At 38.5% G+C, this 13,722-nt stretch overlaps 1 protein-coding gene across 1 annotated transcript in view; it reads right to left on the bottom strand.

Moving 5' to 3' along the window:
- Nucleotides 1–1,416, bottom strand: part of LOC120432223 (protein artichoke) — a 49,993-nt gene extending 48,577 nt beyond the window's left edge. The window contains exon 1 of the mRNA XM_039597398.2: nt 169–1,416. The gene's annotated coding sequence lies outside the window, so the exon portion shown is untranslated. The remainder of the gene's footprint in view (nt 1–168) is intronic.
- Nucleotides 1,417–13,722: the final 12,306 nt, after the last annotated feature.

The raw sequence follows: 13,722 nt of genomic DNA, 5'->3' as shown, positions 1-13,722 counted from the left end.
AAGCATGGCGATAAATTCCCAACGGTTTAAAACCCCCGCCGACGCAACATAATCGTAAACAAGAGTTTCCAGTGTGTCGGAAACTAATTTCGGTAACCTGTCAAGTCGCACAAAGGCAGTCAATAAAAAATGCTTTTAAAAATACCCAAAAACGAACAAACCACCTACTTTTAAGCATCCATTATGTGTGTATCCAGCCCTAAAGTGTCGGAATCCGTCCAACTGTCAAACCGTGAGCCGGATTTTTCACGCACGCACGCACGCTCACACTTTTCTCTTCACTTGGCACGCCACCAGCTGGCGGCAGCTTTAATTTATAATCGTATTATTTTCCTCTGCTTCTTTCGGCATCATTATCACCGCTCGCTCGCTCGTCGTCCGGACCAGAATCAATAAACCGGTGGACCAGAATCATTAATCTTCCTCGGGAAAGTTGCTCTTTCACGAACAACAACAACAACGACAAAAGCTATTCTTCTTTGTTTTTTTTTTCTTGCACGAAGACACAATGATTTTTCACACTTTCCAGACCGCTTGAGCGGAATCTGCCCCCTCCGAAATCGGCCTACTACTGCACTGACTGCCGCCACTCATCAATCACTCATCCCCTTTTGTGCGCGCAGCGCTGCGCCACTCACTTGACTCAGACTCGTTGATGGGATCCTGTCAGTTTTAAAACGGAACGGAACCGCCTACTGTTGGTGATGTTGTTTTGTCTTGAGTGGAGATTCCGCTAATGGAATTTTTCCGGTCAGGGCACGTCAATCACACTTGGACGATTCAGCCGTCAGCACGCGGTAATTGACTACTCCTTCGGGAAACGGACGGACTACACCGGCCATTAGGAGCAATTACAGCGAATGTGCTGCACTCATCATCATTATCACCGCCGGCGATGTGATCATCATTAGTGAGAGAGAGAGAGAGTTGCATTTCACCCCCCCCTGGAAGCGAAGAGGATAATCCAATTAGCACTCATCCCATGGGATCCGTCCGACGACGGCGTCCAAGTTGGCCATGATTCTTCTCCTGGACGACGCTGTGGAGCCGGCTAGCCGCCACCAGTGTGTGCAAAGTTATGTAATTTATGCCTGCTTTGATTGCAGCAGCCTTCTTCCACTTTTCGCCTCAGATTCTCGGCCGAGTGGCGCGTCATCAACACGTTTCGGCACTCCTCATGGTGCTTCCTGCAGCATCCGACCGACCGACCGACGAGGACACTTGCCCGACCAAACACTCACGACGAATCGATATTTTCGTGCATTATCATCGCAATTTCATCTCTCGTTTTGCACCCCGACGACGAACGCAGAGTTTGCCTTCGCCCCACAAAAAAAGGAGACTGAAAAATCGAAACTTGTGTCCTACCCCTCGCACCACAGCTTCTGTCACTTTGCGCCGGAAAATCGCCCAAATTACGTCCTGCGGGCGCTGATAAGGCGCTCCCGTAATTTCCAATCAAAGCAGCCCGAAATTAGCAAACGGTGACACCCCCGGGGAATGTACACACCACACCACACGTGTGTGCAGAACGGAACAACACAACCGACCGCGGAAGTTGGCGGAACACGCGCGAATGCGACCGTTTCGGGCGACAGCAAGGGAAAAACTGTGGTGGCCGGCCCAACCGGGGCACCGGGTTCGCGGAAAAACTCGAATGGATGCTGGATGTTTCCCGACGACAAGAGCGGCGACGACGATTCGGAACCAGCCAGCATCTTTCGACGAAAAGTTCGGCGCTCGTTCGGGTTTTCGTTTCCTATCCCTTGAGAGTGAGAAATTGGGAGGGAGAGCTGGAAAAGATGTGCGTTTTGCGTGAGAGAGGAGAGAAATGATGGTTGGTCGAAGCAGGCTTTGTTTTTTTGGTTAGGGTTGTCAAAGCCGGTACAGGGTTTGTCGAGTGTTGGAAGTAAACAAGGGATTACAATCGTAGTTGGCTGATTTTGATTTGTTTGATTTGATTTGCTTCAATTTGTCGAGATCGTCTGTCATAAAAATGATCTGAGAAATAGTGTTCACTAGTTCATGAATATCATTCACGAAATCCTGAACAGCATGAACTCGTGAAAAATCATACACTCTGCTGCCCCATGTCTGATTTTTCTGTTCTAATCTTAGGACCATTTTTAAACCACGTCAAAACTTATTTAGAAATCTTAAAAGATGGCACTTTTGGTCTACTAAAAAATGAAAATAACCGAAGGGGTTAAAGTTTGCCAACCCATGATCGAGTTTGTCTGATAAAAATCAAACAAAAAAAAACGAGGAATTTTTCTTCCGTGTACAGTCCAGACTAGATTATCCGAAGGCCTTGGCGAAATTTCACTTCGGATAATCGAAACTTCGGATAATCGAATCACAAAAAAAAAAGTTTTTTCGTTGTCCTATTTTTGATTGTTGAGATTAAGCATGACCCTTTACCTGCTCTAAAGTGATTTAGGATTTTTAAACCCAAGATGGCGGCCAAAATGGTGGTGATGAAATATTTAAAAATGCATTTTTTTAATTTAATAGGCAATCAATCATTAAAACTTGACTAAAATGGGGTCGCAGAACTCAATTTTGATGTTTAAAATAATAAAATAAGAAAATGCAAAAAAAAATGTTTTTGTTCATGATTCGATTATCCGAAGTCCCATACAAACCTTCGGATAATCGAAATTCGGATAATCGAGGCTTCGGATATTCGAGTCTGGACTGTACTCAATTTTTTCCTCTGAAAGGTCCCAGTCATAAACAACAACCTTGGAGAAGACAACAAATCAATCAGAAAATCCCTTGTCAAAATACAGATCTGGATTATTTTTTTTAAGCAAAATTGAAAATTTTGTTTAATACAGTACCTTAAAAAAAAGAAAAAAAAGATTTTAAAATATTTGTTTAGCATTGTTGTATGGACAGAAAAGCCTATAATTGATAGAAAAAAAGTTTAATTTGAATGAAGAAAAAAATATTATGAATTTCAACTCCATTTGAACAGAATGTTTACTTTAATAAAAAAAAAGTCAGTTTTTACCTCGGTTTTACTATCATCAAAATCCATACTAAAATTTCCCATAAAAATCATCCCATCAAATCGTGAAATATCTATTAAATTAAAATGCATAAATTAAATACTACAACTTATCACTCCCACAATCTTATAGCAGCTGAAAAAAGAATTAGCCGATTAGCCGTAAATGTTTTGATTCCCGACGCTCAAAACATCAAACATCGAAACATACATCTCCCTAATCTCCCCCTTCCCCCTGAATTTCCACCCAAAACGTACGTATCAAAATAAAAGACGGACCACGGTGAATAGCGCGAACCAAAAAACCAACAACAAACATTACAAATTTATGCTCTCAGCATGTTTGCAACGTGCCTCGCGCGCCAAAGAGAACTCACAGCATGCCATGCTGTTTTATTATCCATCCACAATTTACTCTCCCTCTTCTTTTCACGCTCTCCCACTCTTGGATAACAATTCTCTCCGCTCACTGCGATCTCACGGTTTTCCGAGCTACACTCTAATTTGACGTTACCCACTCTTTTAACTTTCGGGAAATTTTCTTTTTTCAGACAAGGAAAACAGCTCCGTTCTAGACAACAACAACAACAGCAACATTAAAGCCGAAACGGCCACCGTTACGCAAAACATCTGGTGCTCTCCTTTGGGGCGCGTTCCCCACTCTTTCTTTTTCAAGTTTGACAGTTTTTGATGATGATGATGATGATGATAATGATGATGGTGATGGGTACATCAAGATAACAGACATTTTTGGACTTTCCCTCCCGAGGGAAAATTCGAAAAGAAGAAAGCGGATTTATGTTGTCGTAGGCACAGCATCCGGACGTTCCAATTGAAATTGGAAAAGGTTTCGTCGTTTGTTGACATTTTTCTTTTGAGGTTATGTTCAAAATAGCGCGCTCACACTGTGAATTGAAATGGGAGGAGGAGGGTGTTTTCCGGTGGAATTTCCCTGAACACAAGCCTTCAACCACTTGATTTCCACTCAACGATGATTAACAATGGCCGTGACCTCTATTCACACGCGGTTGTCACACTTCCCCAAACAATCCCCGGCTGTCAAATGCGCGTTCATCGGAACATGTGTTGCGGCGATATCTGCATAATCTGTTGAATGGTTCAGTTTTGTATTGTATTGTTTTGCTCTGCTTTGTGAGTAAGAAACAAAGTGGACCTTTTTGGCGGAACCGGAACCGATGCAGATTCGCGAAGAGGGCGTTTAAATTTAATTAGGTGAATAATTGTCAAATCGTGATTGTTATAGTGATTAAACTTTTGGTGGATTTAGTGATAAACGTTCAATATTTTAATAAATAGTTAATGAATAAGCATGAATAACTTTTTTGTATGTCTTTTTTTTAATGTCGAGCTTAAGTATAACTCCTAAACGACTCTAAAGAGATTTAGGATTTTTGAATCCAACACAGTGACAAATTGTGTACATTTGGGAGGTTTAATTTTGGAAGGTTGAATATTACCCCTTTTATGATGTAATTTTAACTGACATTACAGCATGAAATTGGTTCCTGAAATTAGGTTTAAGTTTGTGATATTATTGTTCACAACGATTAAGCTTAATTTTCTTAGTTCAATTGGGTCCTAAAATGAAGCTTAGATTGCTGATATTATTGTTTACAGCGATAAAGCTTATTTTTTCTGAGTACAATGACCCTAAGACGTCCAATTTCCCGTCCCGGGAATTCCCGGGATTTCCCGAAAAAATATATTTCCCGTTTCCCGGGAAATTTGTAAATTTCCCGGGAATTCCCGAAATACAAGCGGAAGTATACATATTCTTAAAATTTTTGTATTGGTTTTTAATTCACAAAAAAAAATTGTAGAACTCAATTTTATTTAATTAAATTTAATTTACTATTCTTATTGAACTTTGTCAGTTCGTCTAAAAACTTCATGTTAAGGTTTATTTCAGCTTACATTAATTTCTGAAGCATTCACAACTGGGAATAGATCTTATTTATTTGCGGGGCTACACAAATTACGATTTTATGGAATGAAAATAAACTATCATAATTTTGATAATCTTTTTAAACGAAAATTGTTGTTATATCAGTTGAAAAAATGTAGCTTTTTCCGCCAAGATCAAAATTAAGTTTCAAAAAAAGTTTATTTTGTTATTTTTTACCATGACCAAATTGAATGAAAACTGTATTGGTTTCATTGAATATCTCAAAGAGGGCTGTGCAAGAAGAATTATTTTAACCGAACTCATTTATTAGGCTGAATCGTTAAAAAATCATTACAAAACTAATTCGTATTTTATACAAGGTGCCCGAAAAAGGCAAACATATTTCAAAACTTTGCTCCTAATATTTGAAAACTTCGAGTTGTGATTGCATAAAATGGTATTTCAATTAAAAAGCAGATTTTTAAGGTAAATTCAATGCCTATCTATTTATTCATGAGCTCAAACCAGTAAGATTAGTTCTGGAATTTGCCATGAAAAACATATTTAATGCAATTTTTTTCTCATTTCAACTTAATTATCAATATTATTCTTTATCATATTCTCTCCAACTGACAAATTAAAAATCAATCGTGTGGTGTTAATACCAACTTCCTAATAAATACTTATCACAATTTTTCGATATTTTGAATGAATTTCAAAGATAGCTTATAAATTTAGAAAATTTATATATTTTCCTGAAACTGTTTGTTTTTTTATAAGCAGGCAAGGCACTCATTAATCCTCACACATATTTTGACCAATTAAGTTGCTATTCTATACAATTTTGTTGCAAAATATGAATCAGAACCAGGATCAGAACAATTTTTGATAAATTTAAAATTTCCCGGGAATTCCTGGGATTTCCCGGGAAATTTGTTGAAAATTTCCCGTTTCCCGGGAAATTTGAAACCCCGGGAAATTGGAAGCTCTACTAAGACCACAAAGAGTTTAAAATGGATTTTTAAATCAATTTTGAAAAATTAACCTTGCGGTCCTTCTTGACAGAAAAGCTCCTACTTGACAGCTCATTCGAAGAGGACCATAGTTGATCCATCGAAAAAATGTTGTCTTGTCAAAAATTTTGTTTGCATTAAAATGAAAAAATGTGATCAGAAATGGTTTTCAATCGTGTTTTTTACCGTTGTACATAAAAATTTACATAGGGCTTCAATACCCAATTACCGCAAAGGATTTAACATGGATTTTTAAATCAATTAAAAAAACACCACAGAAAGACAGAAAATTCCTACTTGACAGCTCGTTTCAAGGGGACCATAGTTGATCCATCGAAAAAAGTTGTCTTGTAATTTTATTTTTTTTTTGCATTAAAATGAAAAAAAAGTGATCAGATATAGTTTTTATTCGTGTTTTTTACAGTTGTACATAAACATTGACAAAGGGCTTTAGGTTCAATTGCACATTTTCAGAGGTAAAATTACTCATTTTTTCTGACATATATTTTTAAACGAATAACAGCCCTGCCAGTCCCGAGATAATTGAGTGACAATGTTCTTCTAATAACAATCCTACACACTCACACACACACGCGCGCGCACACACACACACACACACACACACACACACACACAGACAATTGCTCAGAATTTGATTATCAGTTGTCATGTATACTAGAAGGTGTGTCTAAAAGATCTATTTTTTTTCAAGTAATTTCATAAATAGCCTTTTTCAGTGAGGAAGGCCAAAAATATATTGTTATCTTTTAAAAACGGTGCACTTTTACAAAATTTCGAAGTACTTTCGGTGCAAATTCAATTATAACATCAACAAATCTAGAGTTTGTTTTTAAAGGTCATATGAATCACAATAGCTTATATCACCTTTTTTAAATAACTCTAGAAATGTTCATGGATTTTTTCGAGTATTTTTAGAAACATCCTCAAAATCTCTATTTATTTAAAAATCAGATTTTGACCAAATATAATCCGTCTTAAAGTATCGCTTAAAATTAAGCACTTTTGTTAGAAAATGATAAAATGCGTAATTTTTAAAATAGTTCGATCATGACCTACAACATTACCGCAAACACTTAAATCGATCAGATTTTTAAAACATTTTCGTAGGGACAGTACACAGAAAAAAAAGTTGAATTTTGGAATGTTGAAAATTTTGTAGGTTGAATATTACCTCTGTTTTTTTCAGTAATCTATATATATAAAAAAAATTCGACGGTTTTGTTCGAACGCGAATCAATTCAACACGGAACGTCGGATCGAGGTGCTCTTTGTTGCGTTGGGTTCGTATAAGTCCAAGGAAGGTTCTTACGCTAACCAATTGACACTTTGGCCACTCTGGAACCGATTCCGGAGCATCGGCAAATTGTATGGAGAAAGTTACGTAAAATCATATTTTGATCACAGGAGGCTGAATAAGCAAAAATCAAAAAACGTCAACAAACGAAAAAAAAATCAAGACGAAGTTTGTCGGGTAAGGCTTGTATTACATAAAAAATTTGTAAAAATGTGAACCTGATGAATATTCATCAAAAACTGATGAAAATTCATCATTTTCTGGAGTAAAATTAGTTATTTTTTAGACACAAAATCTGTCACCATTTCCTGATGAATATTACCATCATTTTTTTTTTTTTTTTTGTGTTGCGTGACAATAAAAAAATCGACATCAGGCCTCTGACTCGATTCCTTAGGCAAAAATCAAGCAACTGTGTCAATTTTGAGCCAAATCGGTTAAGGGTAATTTTTTGTTTCTTGTCACCATAGAGAAGAGCACTTTTTATGCTGCAAAATTAATGATTTGGAAGAAGGAATCGATCGATAATGATAAACTGGCAGGTTATTAAGTTAGGGGAAATTCTCGCATGTTTGGCAGGTTAAGCACTCGCTCCTAACTCCATCCAAATTGCTGATTTTCACTATTTAAACAACTAATTTTGCCAAACTTTTGATAGAAACTTGCTTGCTCACTTCCTACTGAGCTATTTATCACTCAATTTCAGCTGAAAACGCTTTTTATGACCTGAACGTCCAAGTGCTGATATGGCAACATTAGAGGCTCGATAGAGATAGATGCTGTTCCCCTATGTTTGATTGACAGATCCTAAATTTGTTTTATTATTTTTTTAAACTCATATTAAAGGAATACAAGTAGCACAGCAAAGATATCTGACTTAACAGTGACGAAGTTTAAATAGGATAATCACCACCGACAATAGGATAGTGCACATTCATTCACAAATACACACACCCTACACAGACAAAGGACACACAAGAGTGGACACAGCCACCCTTGTTGCAATTGAATAGGACGAGACCTCTCTGCCCTGCTTTCATCTCTCTATCGTCGTCTCCTTGGATCGGATGGCGTCGCCGATAATGGATGCGTTTGCGTACGTGTGCCTTGTATGTGTGCCAGAGAGAACACGATAAATTATATAATTAATTGCTTTATTATCATCAATTATAGATGAATTATTTAATCTGGCATTACTGGTACTCCGGTCCTCATTTCGGTTTCGCATCGCAGCAGGCCTTTCTGTGCGTGCTTCAAAAGGACGACGACGGGAAGGTGTCGGATTTTCCCATTGTATAAGACAGGGAAATTCCGCGTGGTAGTGTCGATCCGATTCAATCCAGGAGATAAAGCGCATCACGAGCCACCGCCGGAGCAGACATAATTAAAATGTTAATTGCTTGATGGTGGTGTTGGTCGTGGCCATCTTCGATTCGGTTGGGTTGTTAAGTGCAGCGCGGTTTGTTGGTTGGGGCGGCGGCGTAGTCCGGCGTTAATTGGAGTTTATTTGTCGTTTGTATACAGCGAATTGTACAGCTTAATTGTGATGACCACGGAGTTAATCAGATTGTGTTGATGAGGTGTCAATTATGGCTAGTTTAGACAGATTGAATTAAATTCTTAAAATAGTAGAATACCCCCTTTTCGGAGGCAATTTCCCACGCACCAAAAAGGTAAACCTTAAGAAATTGAAACGAAAGTTTCGAGACCGTCAGACATGCTTAGAATAGTCTACCTCAATTTGGAAACTTCTTCACAAAATCACCCATCCAAGCAGGCCAAGTTTTACGTATGCACGGCACGGCACACACGGCTTTGTTCGCCGGCGACGGAACAAGTTAGTTAGTTCGAAGAACCAACGCAAGAGAGCGCGCGCGAGCTTTTCAACGCCAACTGCCTCCAGGTATGAATTTCAGACCGGGAGTTAATTCTATGGAATGGAACTAAGTTGGCTGTGTGTGTGTGCTCGGTGCAGACATGGCTAAACTAACAATTGAGATGTAAAATTTCTCAATTATCGAAACTTGTGCATGTTTCGGAAGCCGGGAATTTGAGTTTTGGAGGGGGGTAGAATATCTCCAGAGAAGAGTTTAACGATTTTCGGATATTGAAAATGTGAGTTATAATTTTCCGAAAGTTTAACTGTTGCAATGTGCCTTCGGCGAAATTTCGATCGTGAGTTATGATAATGAACACTATTTCAAACAATTGCACGTGCAGTTCAATATTTCCCCGGCGAATTAGTCTAAACCAAGAAGAGCTTCCACGCAAAATGAAACCTGATCAACGTGAAAACTACTTGTAATTGAAAGCATAATTAAACTGGAAAACCTTTCCCGCCCTTCTTGGCACCTTCTAAAGTCAATTTATCTTCGTCACACAACCTTTTACTTTATTTTTGCAACCCAAAAAAGGGGGTGACGAAGCGGGGCAGAAAAAACTTCAACCCAAGAGAAAGGGGACATTTGGAGAACAAATTTTTCAATTATGTCGAGCCCTCGTGGAAGGGGTAAGCGATGTGGGGATAAAACTTTTCCAACCCGCTGTAAAGTATCCCGTTTTCTGGCTTAAACATCGCTTAGTGTGTGAGTGTGCACAATGTTTTCTCGAGGAATTTTCAAGGATGAGTGCTTTTGGAGCACTTTTCACCGCACTCGGGCTGTCGAAACTAATGACTACTCAAATCTGGGGCGAGCCGTTTGCGCACTGGTTTAATTTTTAAGCACTTTTTGGCACTTGCTGGTTTTAACCTTTTCAGGGTGTGACATTTTAAAATTTTAGATTTAGAGATTTTTCAACAAAAAGTCAGAAATTTACCAACACTGCGAGTTTGTTTGCATCAGATTTGCTATCTCTTTCTAGCAAAAGTTTTGTTGTCATGCGACTTACAGCTGTTTTTTTTTTTTGACTGACCGCCCGATATTTCAGCCGACATATTTCACAGGGGCAGTGACAGCTCGAGCTCGATCATTGTTTACATAAGGAAACTGTGCCGAGGAATTCGTCATTTTTGGGTTAAATTATTAAAATTGAGGAAATAAGTTGGGAAAGGTTTGTAAACAAAAAAAGACGTCCTGAAAGGGTTCAGCCCAAATTAACGTCCCAAAATCGCCATGACGATTTGCATTTCCAGCAGAGTGGCCAGTTGCTGGAAATGGGTTTGTTAACGGGAAAGTTTTCCTCGCACCGAGTTTTTCGACACTTTCTGATGGTCATTAGCACAGTAAGGCAAACAGTTTGCGTTTGCTTTTTGTGCAGTTTGAAAAGTCGTTTTCTAAACTATTTTAAAATTGTTTTTTCTTTCTCTAATGGCGCCAATGTCGTTCGGTACCACCCGAGATTCGATAACAGAGATTGCACACCGCGTGTCGCGTTCCGTCTAGTCGTGTATTATAATAAGACCTGTTTTTTTGCTGCGCGAGCAGGTTCTTCACAGACAAGAAAATTCCAACCATTTTCAGGGTCATCCTCTTTTGCTCCACAATGATGAAAATGTCATCCCAGCAGGCATCACTGCAGCGTGACGACGACGCCGACTTCAAGATGAGATAACGAAATTCGCCGCGAATCCAAGAAGGCCGCGCGCGCGCCTGGGTTGAGAAATTCAACCAAGGTGATATAACCATAGGTGGGGTGGTGGTGGCGGGTACAAATCACATAATAATCACAGCAAACGGCGCTGGACCACGCTGGTGAAGGCAGTGTGGCCAGCTGCGCTGGCATGGCTTGCTTTGTTCAGTGCGCTTTCTTCCGCTGGTGGCAGCGATTTGGTCAACCAACGGTGAATGATTCAATTACAATCCTTGCGTCCGTTTCCAGTTGTTGTCCGTTTGCAATATGGTTTCAGCCTAAAAGGGTGGTAACATTTCGAAAAGGCATTTCTAAAAAAAATCTTATTTTTTATATCATAATTGGGTCCTAAAATGAAGCTTAGATTGCTGATATTATTGTTTACAGCGATAAAGCTTATTTTTCTGAGTACAATGAACCTTTGTACGACCACAAAGAGTTTAAAATGGATTTTGAAATCAATTTTGAAAAATTAACCTCGCGGTCCTTCTTGACAGAAAAGTTCCTACTTGACAGCTCATTCCAAGGGGACCATAGTTGATCCATCGAAAAAATGTTGTCTAGTCAAAAAAAAATTTTGCATTAAAATGAAAAAAGGTGATCAGAAATTGTTTTTAATCGTGTTATTTACCGTTGTACATAAAAATTGACATAGGGCTTTAGTACCCAATTCTAAATTTATTTCAAAAGAGATTATTTAAACCTTAAAATAAATCAAGACCATCCCAAAAGTGGCCAACTCGTTTGGTTTATTCAGTCCGGCTCACCGGACAACACGGTCCAAACCGGTCGACGATGTCGATGTCTCTTGTCTTGGTCGTCGGTGCCTTGCGGCGGCGGTTGGATTGATGGGGAACCGGACCAGATTGTTGTTGTTAAGGCTCGCCTGGTTGGGCCGAACAATATGCAAGCGCACTCGAGAATAAGTGATGTCGAAGTCTAGGGGAGTCGGCCCTTCTGGCATATAGGATTTGAACCGGACCAGAAGGAATAATTAGTGCGTCTTAGGTGGAACGGAACATAACGAGAAGGTTGTGCCACAGATAAAATAATTCAATTCAAAACTATGGAGAATTATTTCAAAAACATCACTAGATATCTTTACAGTGTTCTCAAATTGGCAGAAAATCGTTCAAATATTCAAACCAAAACCAAAAACAAAACCAAAATCAGAGTCAAAATCAGAGTCAGAATCAGAGTCAAAATCAGAGTCAAAATCAGAGTCAAAATCAGAGTCAGAATCAGAGTCTAAAACCTGAGTCAAAATCAGAGTCAGAATCAGAGTCAAAATCAGAGTCTAAAACCAGAGTCAAAATCAGAGTCAAAATCAGAGTCAATATCATAGTCAAAATCAGAGTCAAAATTAGAGTCAGTATCAGAATCAGAATCAAAGTCAGAATCAGAATCGCTGTCAGAATCAGATTCAGAATTAAAATCAGAGTAAGAATCGGTGTCAGAATGAGAGTCAGAATCAGAGTAAGAATAAGAGTCAGAATCAGAATCAGAGTCAAAATCAGAGTCAAAATCAAAGTCAAAATTAGAGTCAAAATCAGAGTCAAAATCGCAGTCAGAATCAGAATCGCTGTCAGAATCAGAATGAGACTCAGAATCAGATTCAGAGTCAGAATCAGAGTCAGAATCGGTGTCAGAAAGAGAATCAGAATCAGAGTCAGAATAAGAGTTAGAATCAGAATCAGAATCAGAATCAAAATCAAAGTCAGAGTCAGAGTCATAGTCAGAATCAGAACCAGAGTCAGAATCAGAATCAGAGTCAGAATCAGAATTAGAATCGCTGTCAAAATCAGAATAGATGTTAGAATCAGAATGAGAGTCAGAATCAGATTCAGATTAAGAATCAGAGTCAGAATCGGTATCGGAATCAGAATCAGAATCAGAGTCAGAATCAGATTCAGAATTAGAGTCAGTATCAGAATCAGAGTCAGAGTCAAAATCAGAGTCAAAACCAGAAGTCAGAATCAGATTCAGAATTAGAGTCAAAATCAGAGTTGAAATCAGAGTCAAAATCATAATCAAAATTGGAATCAAAATCAGAGTTAAAATCAGAGTCAAAATCAGAGTCAAAACCAGAAATCAGAATCAGATTCAAAATCAGAGTCAGAATCGGAGTCAAAATAAGAGTCAAAACCAGAAGTCAGAATCAGAGTCAAAATAAGAGTCAAAATCAGAGTCAAAACCTTAGTCAAATTCAAAGTCAATATCAGAGTCAAAATCAGAGTCGAAATCATAATCAAAATTGGAATCAAAATCAGAGTCAAGATCAGAGTCAAAACCAGAAATCAGAATCAGAGTCAAAATCAGAGTCAGAATCAGAAGTCAGGAGTCAGAATCAGAAGTCAGAATCAGAAGACAGAGGTCAGAATCAGAAGTCAGTATCAGAAGTCAGAATCAGAAATCAGAATCAGAATTCAGAATCAGAAATCAGAAATCAGAAATCAGAAATCAGAATCAGAAGTCAGAATCAGAAGTCAGAAGTCAGAATCAGAAGTCAGAATCAGAAGTTAGAATCAGAAATCAGAATCAGAAATCAGAAATCAGAATCAGAAGTTAGAATCAGAAGTAAGGGGTCAGAATCAGAATCAGAAGTCAGAATCAGAAGTCAGAATCAGAAGTCAGAAGTCAGAATCAGAATCAGAAACAGAAGTCAGAATCGGAAGTCAGAGTCAGAATCAAAAGTCAAAATCAGAAGTCAGAACAGAATCAGAATTCAGAATCAGAAGTCCGAATCAGAAGTCAGTTTCAGAAATCAGAAAATAGAAATCACAATCAGAATCAGAAGCCAGAATCAGATGTCAGAATCAGAAATCATAATCAGAAGTCAGAAATCAGAAGTCAGAAGCAAAATCAGAGTCAAAATCTGACTCAAAATCAGAGTCAAAATCAGAGT

Source organism: Culex pipiens, chromosome 1 (genome assembly GCF_016801865.2).
Source record: "Culex pipiens pallens isolate TS chromosome 1, TS_CPP_V2, whole genome shotgun sequence".
NCBI lineage: Eukaryota > Metazoa > Arthropoda > Insecta > Diptera > Culicidae > Culex > Culex pipiens.
This window is presented reverse-complemented; position numbering and strand designations above follow the sequence as displayed.